Here is an 11778-nt window from a genome sequence, read left to right on the forward strand (position 1 = left end):
CAATATACGCTTACATAGAGATATCTCGACTCAACTCAACGGAGCATGTAAAAGGGAAGGCGGTGATTGGGGCTAGCATACCGTATGCTTGGTCAGTACATATTTTGGCAAGGCTCCGTTGTGACGCCCTCGATTCAATCGTACACTAATCATACAAACAAATGTGTACGATCAAGATCAAGGACTCACGGGAAGATATCACAACACAACTCTAGACACAAATTAAAATAATACAAGCTTTATATTACAAGCCAGGGGCCTCGAGGGCTCGAATACATAAGCTCGAAAACACAAGAGTCAGCGGAAGCAATAATATCTGAGTGCAGACATAAGTTAGACAAGTTTGCCTTAAGAAGGCTAGCACAAAAACATCTACGATCGAAAAGGCAAGGCCTCCTGCCTGGGAGCCTCCTAACTACTCCTGGTCGTCGGCAGCCTCCAAGGTAGTAGTAGGCATCGGCGGTGGCATCTGGCTCCTGGGCTCCGACATCTGGTTGCATCAACTGGAAAGAAGAAGAAAGGGGGAAAAAGGGGAGCAAAGCAACCGTGAGTACTCATCCAAAGTACTCCCAAGCAAGGAACTACACTACATATGCAACATTATTAAAGGAAGGTTGTATATGTGGACTGGGTTGCAGAAATGCCAGAATAGAGAGAAGGCCTAGTCCTATCGAAGACTAGGATCTTCTGGAAATCACCATCTTGCAGCAACATGAGGGAGTAGAGTAGCATAAAGTAAAGTAGCAGTAGTGTTATCAACCTCGGCCGGAGATCCTTTCTCGACTCCCTGCAAGAAAGCAATCCCAGAGCCATACTATCCAGTTATCATCACAATCCATTTCTCATATCCAAGTCTCATCTCAAGTCTCCAGTTCTAGTTGTATCGATCGGGATACAACTCCAAGTGTCCGTTACCATTGGACAGGCTATCGATAGATGTTTTCTTCCCTGCAGGGGTGCACCAACTTACCCACCACGCTCGATTAACTCCGGCCGGACACACTTTCCTGGGTCATGCCCGGCCTCGGCCAAACAATACACCGCAACCCGACCTAGGCTTAATAGAGAGGCCAGCACGCCGGACTAAACCTATGCCCCCAGGGGTCATGGGCCATCTCCCCGGCAACTCCTGCATGTTGCGAACGCGGCCGGTGAGCAGACCAAGCTACCTCCTTCAACAAGGCAGGAGCTTACGCAGTCCAACCCGGCGTGCGGCGCTCAGTCGCTGACGTCTATTAAGCTTCGGCTGATGCATACGACGCAGAACGCCCATACTATGCCCACATGATGGTTAGTGCTATCAGGCCAGAGGCCCCTCGGATCAAATATCCATATCGTAGTGGATTAGGAACGCGCGGTAACGAGTAGAGACTCACGATCGATGTGACCCCGTCGCCCTGTCTCGAGTACTTGTGGCAAGGGCTAAGAATGCCCGGCCACGCCTCGTAAGTATCTTGCGAGCACCTTCCAGGTCAACCCGACTCCACATCACTCGCTATTAAGCTCGCGCGGGTACCCCTCAGGGTCGACCCGTCTTTAGTAACATGGCTCAATGTAAAGTCATAGTAACCATAGTAACTGTGTGTCTAACACCAAGGGGAAAACCCGAGGAATCACCCCCGGTGAATTCCACACGATGTTATGATCAAGGTGAACGTAAGAGGATCCACCCTCGAGGTCCACACTTGAGGGGTTGCACGACAGAGCCATAACGGAAGTGGTTAAGGAGGAAATCACCCTCGAAGATCATGACCGAATAGCTACACTATAGAGATCTCATCAGGAGTGATGTATGAGGTTCACCCTCGGCACTCGATAGTAACTCTGTAGTGTCGTACAACTAGGGGGGTGATGTGCGGTGTTGGGGCCTGGACGTCGAACACGTTGATCGAGTCATCGAACATAAAGCGGGGCAACTGGGACAAGGTGGGGTCACTGATGGATCACTAACCAACCTATACTAAGCAGTTTAGGATAAGCAGGTAAGTATGAAAGCAGGTAACAAAAACAGGCTATGCATCAGGGTAGGATCATACAGAAAGCAGTAGCAGTTCTAATGCAAGCATGAGAGGGAAAGAAATGGGTGATATCGGAATGCTCAAGGGGGGTTTGCTTGCCTGGTTGCTGTGGCAAGGAGGGGTCGTCGTCGACGTAGTCGATCACAGGGGCGGCATCGGTCTCGGGGTCTACCGGAGAGAAGAGGGGGAAGAAACAGTAAATATAAAGCAAGCATAGCATCACAAAGCATAACATGGCAATAAGCTGTGTCGGGTGTGACCTAACGTAAGGCTACACGATATAGGAGAAGGGGAAAATCAACCGAGAATGTATTCCCGGTTCCGGACCTGTGTCAGACAGATGACCGGAGGGGGAATGTTCCATGTTCAGCATGCTAGGGGCATGTGATAGATGAACGGACCACGTATTCGGATTCGTCTCGTCGTTCTGAGCAACTTTCATGTAGAAAACATTCTCATCCGAGTTATGGTTTAATTACTATGAATTTTCAAAGGTTAATGTATTTTCTGAAATAAATTTATATTCGAAATTAAGTAGAAAAAATTCTATGTGCACACACTGTTGGCTAGCCACAGTGGATGACAAATGGGTCCAAAGGGCCCAGTTGACCCAGTCAACATTGACCGTTCAATAGATGAATAGTACAGGGGGTCCCACATGTAAGTGTCTTAATGACTTATGAAATGATTTTCCTTTAATCTAAAATAAGAGGGACCCACATGTCATTGGTTGTACACTTTAACTGAGGGATTTGGTGAGCTGTTTTATCTAAGGGGCCCACTAGTTAGTATGTAATTAGCAGGGGAGGTAGCCTAATCAGAGGGGGGGTTTGTCCCTAAGCTAAACAGGGGCCGGTCGGGCACGCATGGGCGCCGGAGTGTGCCGGCGGCCTCGGCCACAACCAGCAGCGGCGGCGGCCTCCAGCAGGGGCGCGCTGGAAGCGCCCGCGGCCCTGGGCGCCAGCTCAGTGGGAGCAGGCGGGGGGAGAAGCAGCGGCGAGTGCAGCCGCCGCGGCAAGCAGCACGCGAGCAGGGGAGAGTGGGGGTAGGGCGTGGGGCAACTATGACGCGGTCGGTGGCAGGCCGGAGCAGGCCTGGTCCGGCGGCCACCACAGCGGGCTACAGCAGTCGCAGGGGAGGAGGACAGTGGCAAGCACGGCCATGTGCGGACGGCGAGCGCAAGGGAACGGCCGGGCGGCGGATGGATGCGGGGCACGGTCGGCGGCCTACGGCACTAGATTTGAAAGGAAGGAGAGGAGAATCGCCAGAGGGCTCACCGAGGAGTCCGTTGTCGAGCGTGATGCAGGTCGGGGATGGCTGGAGCAGCAGGACGACGGGGCGGCAGCGGCAGCCGTCAGATATGACAGATGACGTGGGCGGCGGTGGTGTTGCTTCCCAGCCTCGATCTGTTGATGTAGAAGACGTAGGCGACCGCGACGGGGCTGCTGGATAGTCCTAGCCAGTGGGGAGCGCGGCGGCCGCGCCGACGAAGGCAGCCATGGCGGGCGGAGCATCGGTGTGGGTAGGGAAGAAGAGAGCGGCGCGAGGGAGAGGGATGAATGGGGGCTAGGGTTCGGTCAACGGGTGCAACGGTGTTTTGTAGGGCGCCGAGGGGGTGCCCGATGTCCGCCACGCATGGCATGGCGCACCCATGGCCGGTGGATGGTGGCCACGATCCCCCTGCCCCTGTAGCAGGGTTGGGGATGACCCCAGTTGGGTTGGGTCTTCTTCTATTGTTAAATGGGCCAAAGTGCATCAGGAGCTTTCTCCTTCCTTTTCTCCTTCTCCGCTTTCTGTTTTTTTTGGCACCGTTCTATTTAGTTAAGCTATCAAAAGATTTTTCAAAATATGAAACTTGGCTCATAATTAGTATTGCAATTTTTGACTCTGTCACAAAAGATTTGAGGTCATTTTGAAAAGTTTAGAATTTTGTTTGAATTTAAAAGGTTCGTTAAGATGTTGTTGGACCACTACATTAAATCCCAGGGGGATTTTGGAAAACCAAAAGAGGTTGTTTTCATCATGACAAATACCTGGGGATTACTTGCAACATCACGAACATTTTTGTTTGCATGACGGAAGAAGTAAATATTCGACTTGGATTTCAAATGGAATTTGGTTTTGATTTTCACCAAGTGGAAAATTAGATTGAAAAGCATGATGACATGGCATCATTAAAAGGGAGATCACTGTAGCATGATTATCCGGGCGTTACAATTCTCCTACACTACAAGAAATCTCGTCCCGAGATTTAAGTGGGGAAGTAAAGGGTAACTTCGGAGAACTGGCCCTTAAAGGGTTGATTATCTAGTGAACAATTCAGGGAATGAGGCGGAAGTATCTCTCGAGCTGAAACTTAATAACATCGAGAACAAAGTATGAAGGTACAATAAGAAGTTACAACCGAATGGACAAACGATTGATACCTGAACAGAGTGTGAGAAATGGGTTTAGAGCATCGGGAATAGATCATCTCTCGGAAGGTGGCTCGTGACATTATATGAAGCCAAGTGTAAAGAATATTTCGGCATCAAGGTTTTACAGGAGAGTTAGGTTTCGATCATGTGGAACTGTGGGTTATGGGCCCACCATGTGGGTTAAAAGAAGGAAAGGCGCTATTCATTTTGAACGGTCATGATAGCAAGGCATGTCATAGGGTAGCCTGCCAATTATGTCGGCAACAATCGTCGGTACCAAGGGCGAGGGACGAAGAGAACCATTCTCCTGCTCGTTGAACGAGGCGGACCAATAGGCAAAGTTCTCGTCCATCGGTGGCTACCGGAAAGTCGTCCACAATAGTAACAGGGTCTTACTGACAGTTTGTACACCGAGGTGTTTACATAAGCAGGGAAATATTTCTACTTATATCATATAGATCACTAGAAAGGTCAAACAAACCAATGGAAAGGAAAATGTGATCATCAGGTTAAGCAGAACAATGGAAAGGAAAAATGTGTTTAAGCACATATTTCAGGGGTATATCCTTCCCAAGGACAAGCAGAGCATGATATCCATGACAAGATAGAAGTATAGAACCATTTAGGTAAGGGGGAAGAAAATTCCTGACATTACCCATACAACGGTGTTTGGATAATTGATAAAGAAAATTTAGTATCGTGCTTCAAATGTTCTCATTGGAGATCGGATCACCACAGACATGCTTCGAGATAGCATTAACATGGTTTCAAGCAAAGGTTGGACTTTGGATACACCAAGGATCCATCGGAAACAACTTAGAAAATAAGTCATACAATTTTAGTAGGGAAAAGATAAGAGTGTGTCCGACAGGCTCAACCACAATCCATCGGCATGCCAAAAAGGATGTATTTCCAAAATTATATGAACAAGTTTGTGTTGGGGAAGGCAAGAATGTTGTCGATGATAACATAAATCATCGAGGGGAAGGATTATATTTCTCCTCATTAATTTGTTTGATATCCTGGAAAATCTCAGAATGTTGATGATGATCACGACACATTTGTCGAGAGATTTCATGAAGATGTAATTGATCGGCGATGACATCCAGTCAAAGGAATGATGAAGCGAAAGGTTATTGGAACCATGAGTACGACACAAACTCGAAATTAAGCTTGCTGTTCAAGGAGAAATGATAAGATGAGGAAGATCGACATAAGCTTAGCTCATCGTCAGAAGTTGCTCCGGGCATAAGGACCAGGTAGCACAGTTAAAAAGTTGACATGATAAAAATATAGCCGTTCAGGCTAGGAATGATGCGATGGGGTATAAAGCTTCCCAGTATCAAGTATTAGGTGTAATGCCAGAAGGTAAATCGGAGTAGAGATTGGACGGGGGAAATGATTTGCAGAGGATAAGTAACTTTAACTTACCCAGTAAATGGGATCAAGGAGGAAATATGGTCGGGACCATAACTACAAGGGATCCAATTTACGATATCGGAAGAATTATCCAAATGATTAAATATCCTTGAAAGAAGCTTTCATGATAAGTTCCACACTGTGTCCGTGGGCATGAACACAAGGTTCAGGGTCGACTCCCACTTCTACAATGCATAACCCTTCATTTTACTTCTCGCTCTTGATGAAGCTGTAGTATTGAAATTTTATCTGACGAAAAGGCCAGTAGAGTATAACCCACATAAGTTTTGAGTTCACACAGATTAGGGAAGGCATAGGTTCAGCCCATCTGGGCATCTTAGGAACATATATCATAAATTTCGAGAATAAATAACAAAAGTTCGGTAGTAGAGCATGCTTGAGAAAGCGGAGGATACAATTTGCCAAAAGCATTATGTATTCGAGGAAAGGCTCACAAGCTTATTGAATATGAAGGACGTTGTTGGATAAAAATCCGAAAAAGGGGTCTGGTGGTCCACAAGGGATCTGATGTGAGCATCAATATTCAACCAAAGGAAGAAAGAATGCAAGGAGATCAGATTATAGAAACAACTGACTAACTCAAAGCTCAATTGCAAAGGAATTATGAATTCCAAGACAAGGGATCAGAAGCAATGCTCTGATTAGGGATGGATAGGTAGAATAGCCTTAGGGGTACAATCGATGGCAATTAGATTGATCGAGATTCAGCACATGTTAAAATGATGTCTGAGCCTGAAGGATGAATTCTAGGATCTGATTGAGGACTGCGAGCATTCGCAACATATTGTATCAACGGACTCAAAATGATAATGACAAAGGCTGACAATAAGATTACTAGACTTATGGTATTAACCATAATGCAAGCAAGCAAGAATTTCAACAACAATAGGCTACTGAGGATTTTCGGAAGATCGAATGGTATTACGAAGACTTTTGTGAAGTACATGAGTCAACCGAGGATGAGCGGATACTCGATAGGTTCACAAAGTTATCCGTAGGGGTATTCAGATGACAAGGAACTGCAAGGCAGTAAGCTCAAAGGATTTTCGGAAAAAGGAGAGCAGTTCAGGGCATCTTGTAATAACAAGATCAATGGGATAGAATGTAAGATTGGCAAGTGTGTGTAATTATCCATAAGGATATTTCGGTGGTAGGGAATTGCAAAGGCAACAGGCACAAAGTCTCAAGAGAATATCGTAGAGTATCTTCGGAATCTTCTGATGCAGCAGGCGATCATCTGAAATAAGGGGCTCTCCGGGCTGAAGTAGTTACGAGATCCTAATGTTAGAGTTAGCAAAATTGTTTAACCCGAATGGAAGAGAGAACAGAGTCCCAGAGTATAGACGAGGAATAAAAGATCCTAATACCACCCAATGGCGACGTGGGCCCGTAAGCCACACAGCCAAGTTAGTAAAATAGTTTTGGACGACTAGACTCAACTTTGGCCAAGGATTTGGAAAGGGGGCTACCTATAGGCAGTCGGCTCTGATACCAACTTATGACGCCCTCGATTCAATCGTACACTAATCATACACGCAAATGTGTACGATCAAGATCAAGGACTCACAGGAAGATATCACAACACAACTCTAGACACAAATTAAAATAATACAAGCTTTATATTACAAGCCAGGGGCCTCGAGGGCTCGAATACATAAGCTCGAAAACACAAGAGTCAGCAGAAGCAACAATATCTGAGTGCAGACATAAGTTAGACAAGTTTGCCTTAAGAAGGCTAGCACAAAAACATCTACGATCGAAAAGGCAAGGCCTCCTGCCTGGGAGCCTCCTAACTACTCCTGGTCGTCGGCAGCCTCCAAGGTAGTAGCAGGCATCGGCGGTGGCATCTGGCTCCTGGGCTCCGACATCTGGTTGCATCAACCAGAAAGAAGAAGAAAGGGGGAAATGGGGGAGCAAAGCAACCGTGAGTACTCATCCAAAGTACTCGCAAGCAAGGAACTACACTACATATGCAACATTATTAAAGGAAGGCTGTATATGTGGACTGGGCTGCAGAAATGCCAGAATAGAGAGAAGGCCTAGTCCTATCGAAGACTAGCATCTTCTGTAAATCACCATCTTGTAGCAACATGAGGGAGTAGAGTAGCATAAAGTAAAGTAGTAGTAGTGTTATCAACCTCGGCCGGAGATCCTTTCTCGACTCCCTGCGAGAAAGCAATCCCAGAGCCATACTATCCAGTTATCATCACAATCCATTTATCATATCCAAGTCTCATCTCAAGTCTCCAGTTCTAGTTGTATCGATCGGGATACAACTCCAAGTGTCCGTTACTGTAGTGCAGGCTATCGATAGATGTTTTCTTCCCTGCAGGGGTGCACCAACTTACCCACCATGCTCGATTAACTCCGGCCGGACACACTTTCCTGGGTCATGCCCGGCCTCGGCCAAACAATACGCCGCAACCCGACCTAGGCTTAATAGAGAGGCCAGCATGCCGGACTAAACCTATGCCCCCAGGGGTCATGGGCCATCTCCTCGGGAACTCCTACACGTTGCGAACGCGGCCGGTGAGCAGCCCTAGCTGCCTCCTTCAACAAGGCAGGCGCTTACGCAGTCCAACCCGGCGCGCGGCGCTCAGTCGCTGACGTCTATTAAGCTTCGGCTGATGCATACGACGCAGAACGCCCATACTATGCCCACGTGATGGTTAGTGCTATCAGGCCAGAGGCCCCTCGGAACAAATATCCAAATCGTAGTGGATTAAGAACGCGCGATAACGAGCAGAGACTCATGATCGATGTGACCCCGTCGCCCCATCTCGAGTACTTGCGGCAAGGGCTAAGAATGCCCAGCCACGCCTCGTAAGTATCTCGCGGGCACCTTCCAGGTCAACCCGACTCCACATCACTCGCTATTAAGCTCGCGCGGGTACCCCTCAAGGTCGACCCGTCTTTAGTAACATGGCTTAGTGTAAAGTCATAGTAACCATAGTAACTGTGTGTCTAACACCAAGGGGAAAACCCGAGGAATCACCCCCGGTGAATTCCATTCGATGTTATGATCAAGGTGAACGTAAGAGGATCCACCCTCGAGGTCCACACTTGAGGGGTTGCACGACAGAGCCATAACGGAAGTGGTTAAGGAGGAAATCACCCTCGATGATCATGACCGAATAGCTACACTACAGAGATCTCATCTGGAGTGATGTATGAGGTTCACCCTCGGCACTCGATAGTAACTCTGTAGTGTCGTACAACTAGGGGGTGATGTGCGGTGTCAGGGCCTGGACGTCAATCATGTTGATCGAGTCATAGAACATAAAGCGAGGCAACTGGGACAAGGTGGGGGTCACTGATGGATCACTAACCAACCTATACTAAGCAGTTTAGGATAAGCAGGTAACAAAAATAGGCTATGCATCAGGGTAGGATCATACAGAAAGCAGTAGCAGTTCTAATGCAAGCATGAGAGGGGAAGAAATGGGCGATATCGGAATGCTCAAGGGGGGTTTGCTTGCCTGGTGAAAGGATCGATATGGTTGACTAGAGGGGGGTGAATAGGCAACTACCAATTTTTAACTTTTCCTTACCAAATTAAACTTTGCATCAAAGTAGGTTCTCTAGATGTGCAACTAGGTGAGCAACCTATATGATGCAATAACAACAAGCATACAAGCAAGCAAGAGAAGTAACACTAAAGAGTTTGCACAAGGTAAGAGATAACCAAGAGTGGATCTGGTGAAGACGAGGATGTGTTACCGAAGTTCCTTCCTTTTGAGGGGAAGTACGTCTCTGTTAGAGCGGTGTGGAGGCACAATGCTCCCCAAGAAGCCACTAGGGCCACCGTATTCTCCTCACGCCCTCACACAATGCGAGATGTCATGATTCCACTATTGGTGCCCTTGAAGGCGGCAACCGAACCTTTACAAACAAGGTTGGGGCAATCTCCACAACTTAATTGGAGGCTCCCAACACAACCACGAAGCTTCACCACAATGGACTATGGCTCCGTGGTGACCTCAACTGTCTAGGGTGCTCAAACACCCAAGAGTAACAAGATCCGCTAGGGATGAGTGGGGGAATCGAAAATCCCTTGGTGGAAGTGTAGATCGGGGCCTTCTCAACCACTCGCGAGCAAATCAACAAGTTTGATTGGCTAGAGAGATAGACCGGGCGAAAATGGAGCTTGGAGCATTTAATGGAGCTTGGGGGAAGAGGTAGGTCAAAGGAGAAGAAGGGGACCCCCTTTTATAGTGGAGGCAACAATCCAACCGTTGCCCCACCAACCAGCCCCGCACAGGGCGGTAGTACCGCTAACGGGGGCGGTACTACCGCTGAGCCAGCAGTACTGCCGCTCCAGCGAGCGGTACTGCCGCTCAGAGAAGAGCAGCAGGGATCTGGACCCAGCGCGGTACTACCGCGGTGGTAAGGGCGATACTACCGCTCCGAAACGGTACTACCGTCCCTACAACCGCAACTAGTGCCGCAAAAACCGACACGAGAAAAGGAGCCCTCGAGTCGAGGCGGTAGGAGCCAGACAGCCCAGCGGTAGTACAGCAGTGGGGTCACAGGCGGTACTACCGCTGCGGAGTGGTACTGCCGCTTGTGACCCTTCGGCGGTACTACCGCTGGTAGTGCGGTACTACAGCTGGGACACAGAAGAGAGAGAGAGGATCTCTCCATCGAGGCTGAGGACGAGGCGGTGGTGCCAGGCAGGCCAGCGGTAGTACTGCTGTGGAGTCACGGGCGGTACTACCACTGCGGAGCGGTACTGCTGCTTGTGACTCCTCAACGGTACTACCGCTGGGTTGCGCGGTACTACCGCTGGAACCCAGACAGGACATAGAAGAGAGAAGAGATCTCTCCAATGAAGTGGAAGAGCTCGGAGGGTGAGAAGCTGACGTGTACGTGTCGATTCCACCCATGCAATACCCCAGTGGACCCCCTCTTGATAGTACGGTGCCCTCTACGCAACTAGTCCACCAAAAGAGAAGCGAAAGAGCTACACCGTCTTGAATGACACTCCGAAGGGAAGAAAACGTCTCGTGCCAAGGATGAATCTATGAACTACTCAAAGCACATGATTAGTCCGGAAACATGTTGTCATCAATCACCAAAACTACCTCGAGAGAGATATGCCTCAACACCTGGTTGCTCTGGCAAGGAGGGGTCGTCGTCGACGTAGTCGATCACAGGGGCGGCATCGGTCTCGGGGTCTACCGGAGAGAAGAGGGGGAAGAAACAGTAGATATAAAGCAAGCATAGCATCACAAAGCATAACATGGCAATAAGCTGTGTCGGGTGTGACCTAACGTAAGGCTACACGATATAGAAGAAGGGGAAAAATCAACCGGGAATGTATTCCCGGTTCCGGACCTGTGTCAGACAGATGACCGGAGGGGGAATGTTCCATGTTTAGCATGCTAGGGGCATGTGATAGATGAACGGACCGCGTATTCGGATTCGTCTCGTCGTTCTGAGCAACTTTCATGTAGAAAACATTTTCATCCGAGCTACGGTTTAATTACTATGAATTTTCAAAGGTTAATGTATTTTCTGAAATAAATTTAAATTCAAAATTAAGTAGAAAAAATTCTATGTGCGCACACTGTTGGCTAGCCACAGTGGATGACAGATGGGTCCAGAGGGCCCAGTTGACCCAGTCAACATTGACCGTTCAACAGATGAATAGTACAGGGGGGTCCCACATGTAAGTGTCTTAATGACTTATGAAATGATTTTCCTTTAATCTAAAATAAGAGGGGCCCACATGTCATTGGTTGTACACTTTAACAGAGGGATTTGGTGAGCTATTTTATCTAAGGGGCCCACTAGTTAGTATGTAATTAGCAGGGGGGTAGCCTAATCAGAGGGGAGGTTTGTCCCTAAGCTAAACAGGGGCCGGCCGGGCACGCACGGGCGCCGGAGTGTGCCGGCGGCCT

The 11778-nt window shown here is 48.3% G+C and overlaps 1 long non-coding RNA gene across 1 annotated transcript; it reads right to left on the bottom strand.

Moving 5' to 3' along the window:
* Nucleotides 1–222: 222 nt before the first annotated feature.
* Nucleotides 223–3688, bottom strand: LOC147980591 (uncharacterized). Its single transcript, XR_015598556.1, has 3 exons — nucleotides 3296–3688; nucleotides 2118–2186; nucleotides 223–503 (listed from the first exon to the last, which is right to left on the bottom strand). It is a non-coding gene; the product is annotated as an uncharacterized LOC147980591 (long non-coding RNA).
* Nucleotides 3689–11778: the final 8090 nt, after the last annotated feature.

Source organism: Triticum urartu, chromosome 3A, assembly GCF_056163025.1.
Source record: "Triticum urartu cultivar PI428250 chromosome 3A, HENAU_Tu73, whole genome shotgun sequence".
NCBI classification, from domain to species: Eukaryota; Viridiplantae; Streptophyta; class Magnoliopsida; order Poales; family Poaceae; genus Triticum; species Triticum urartu.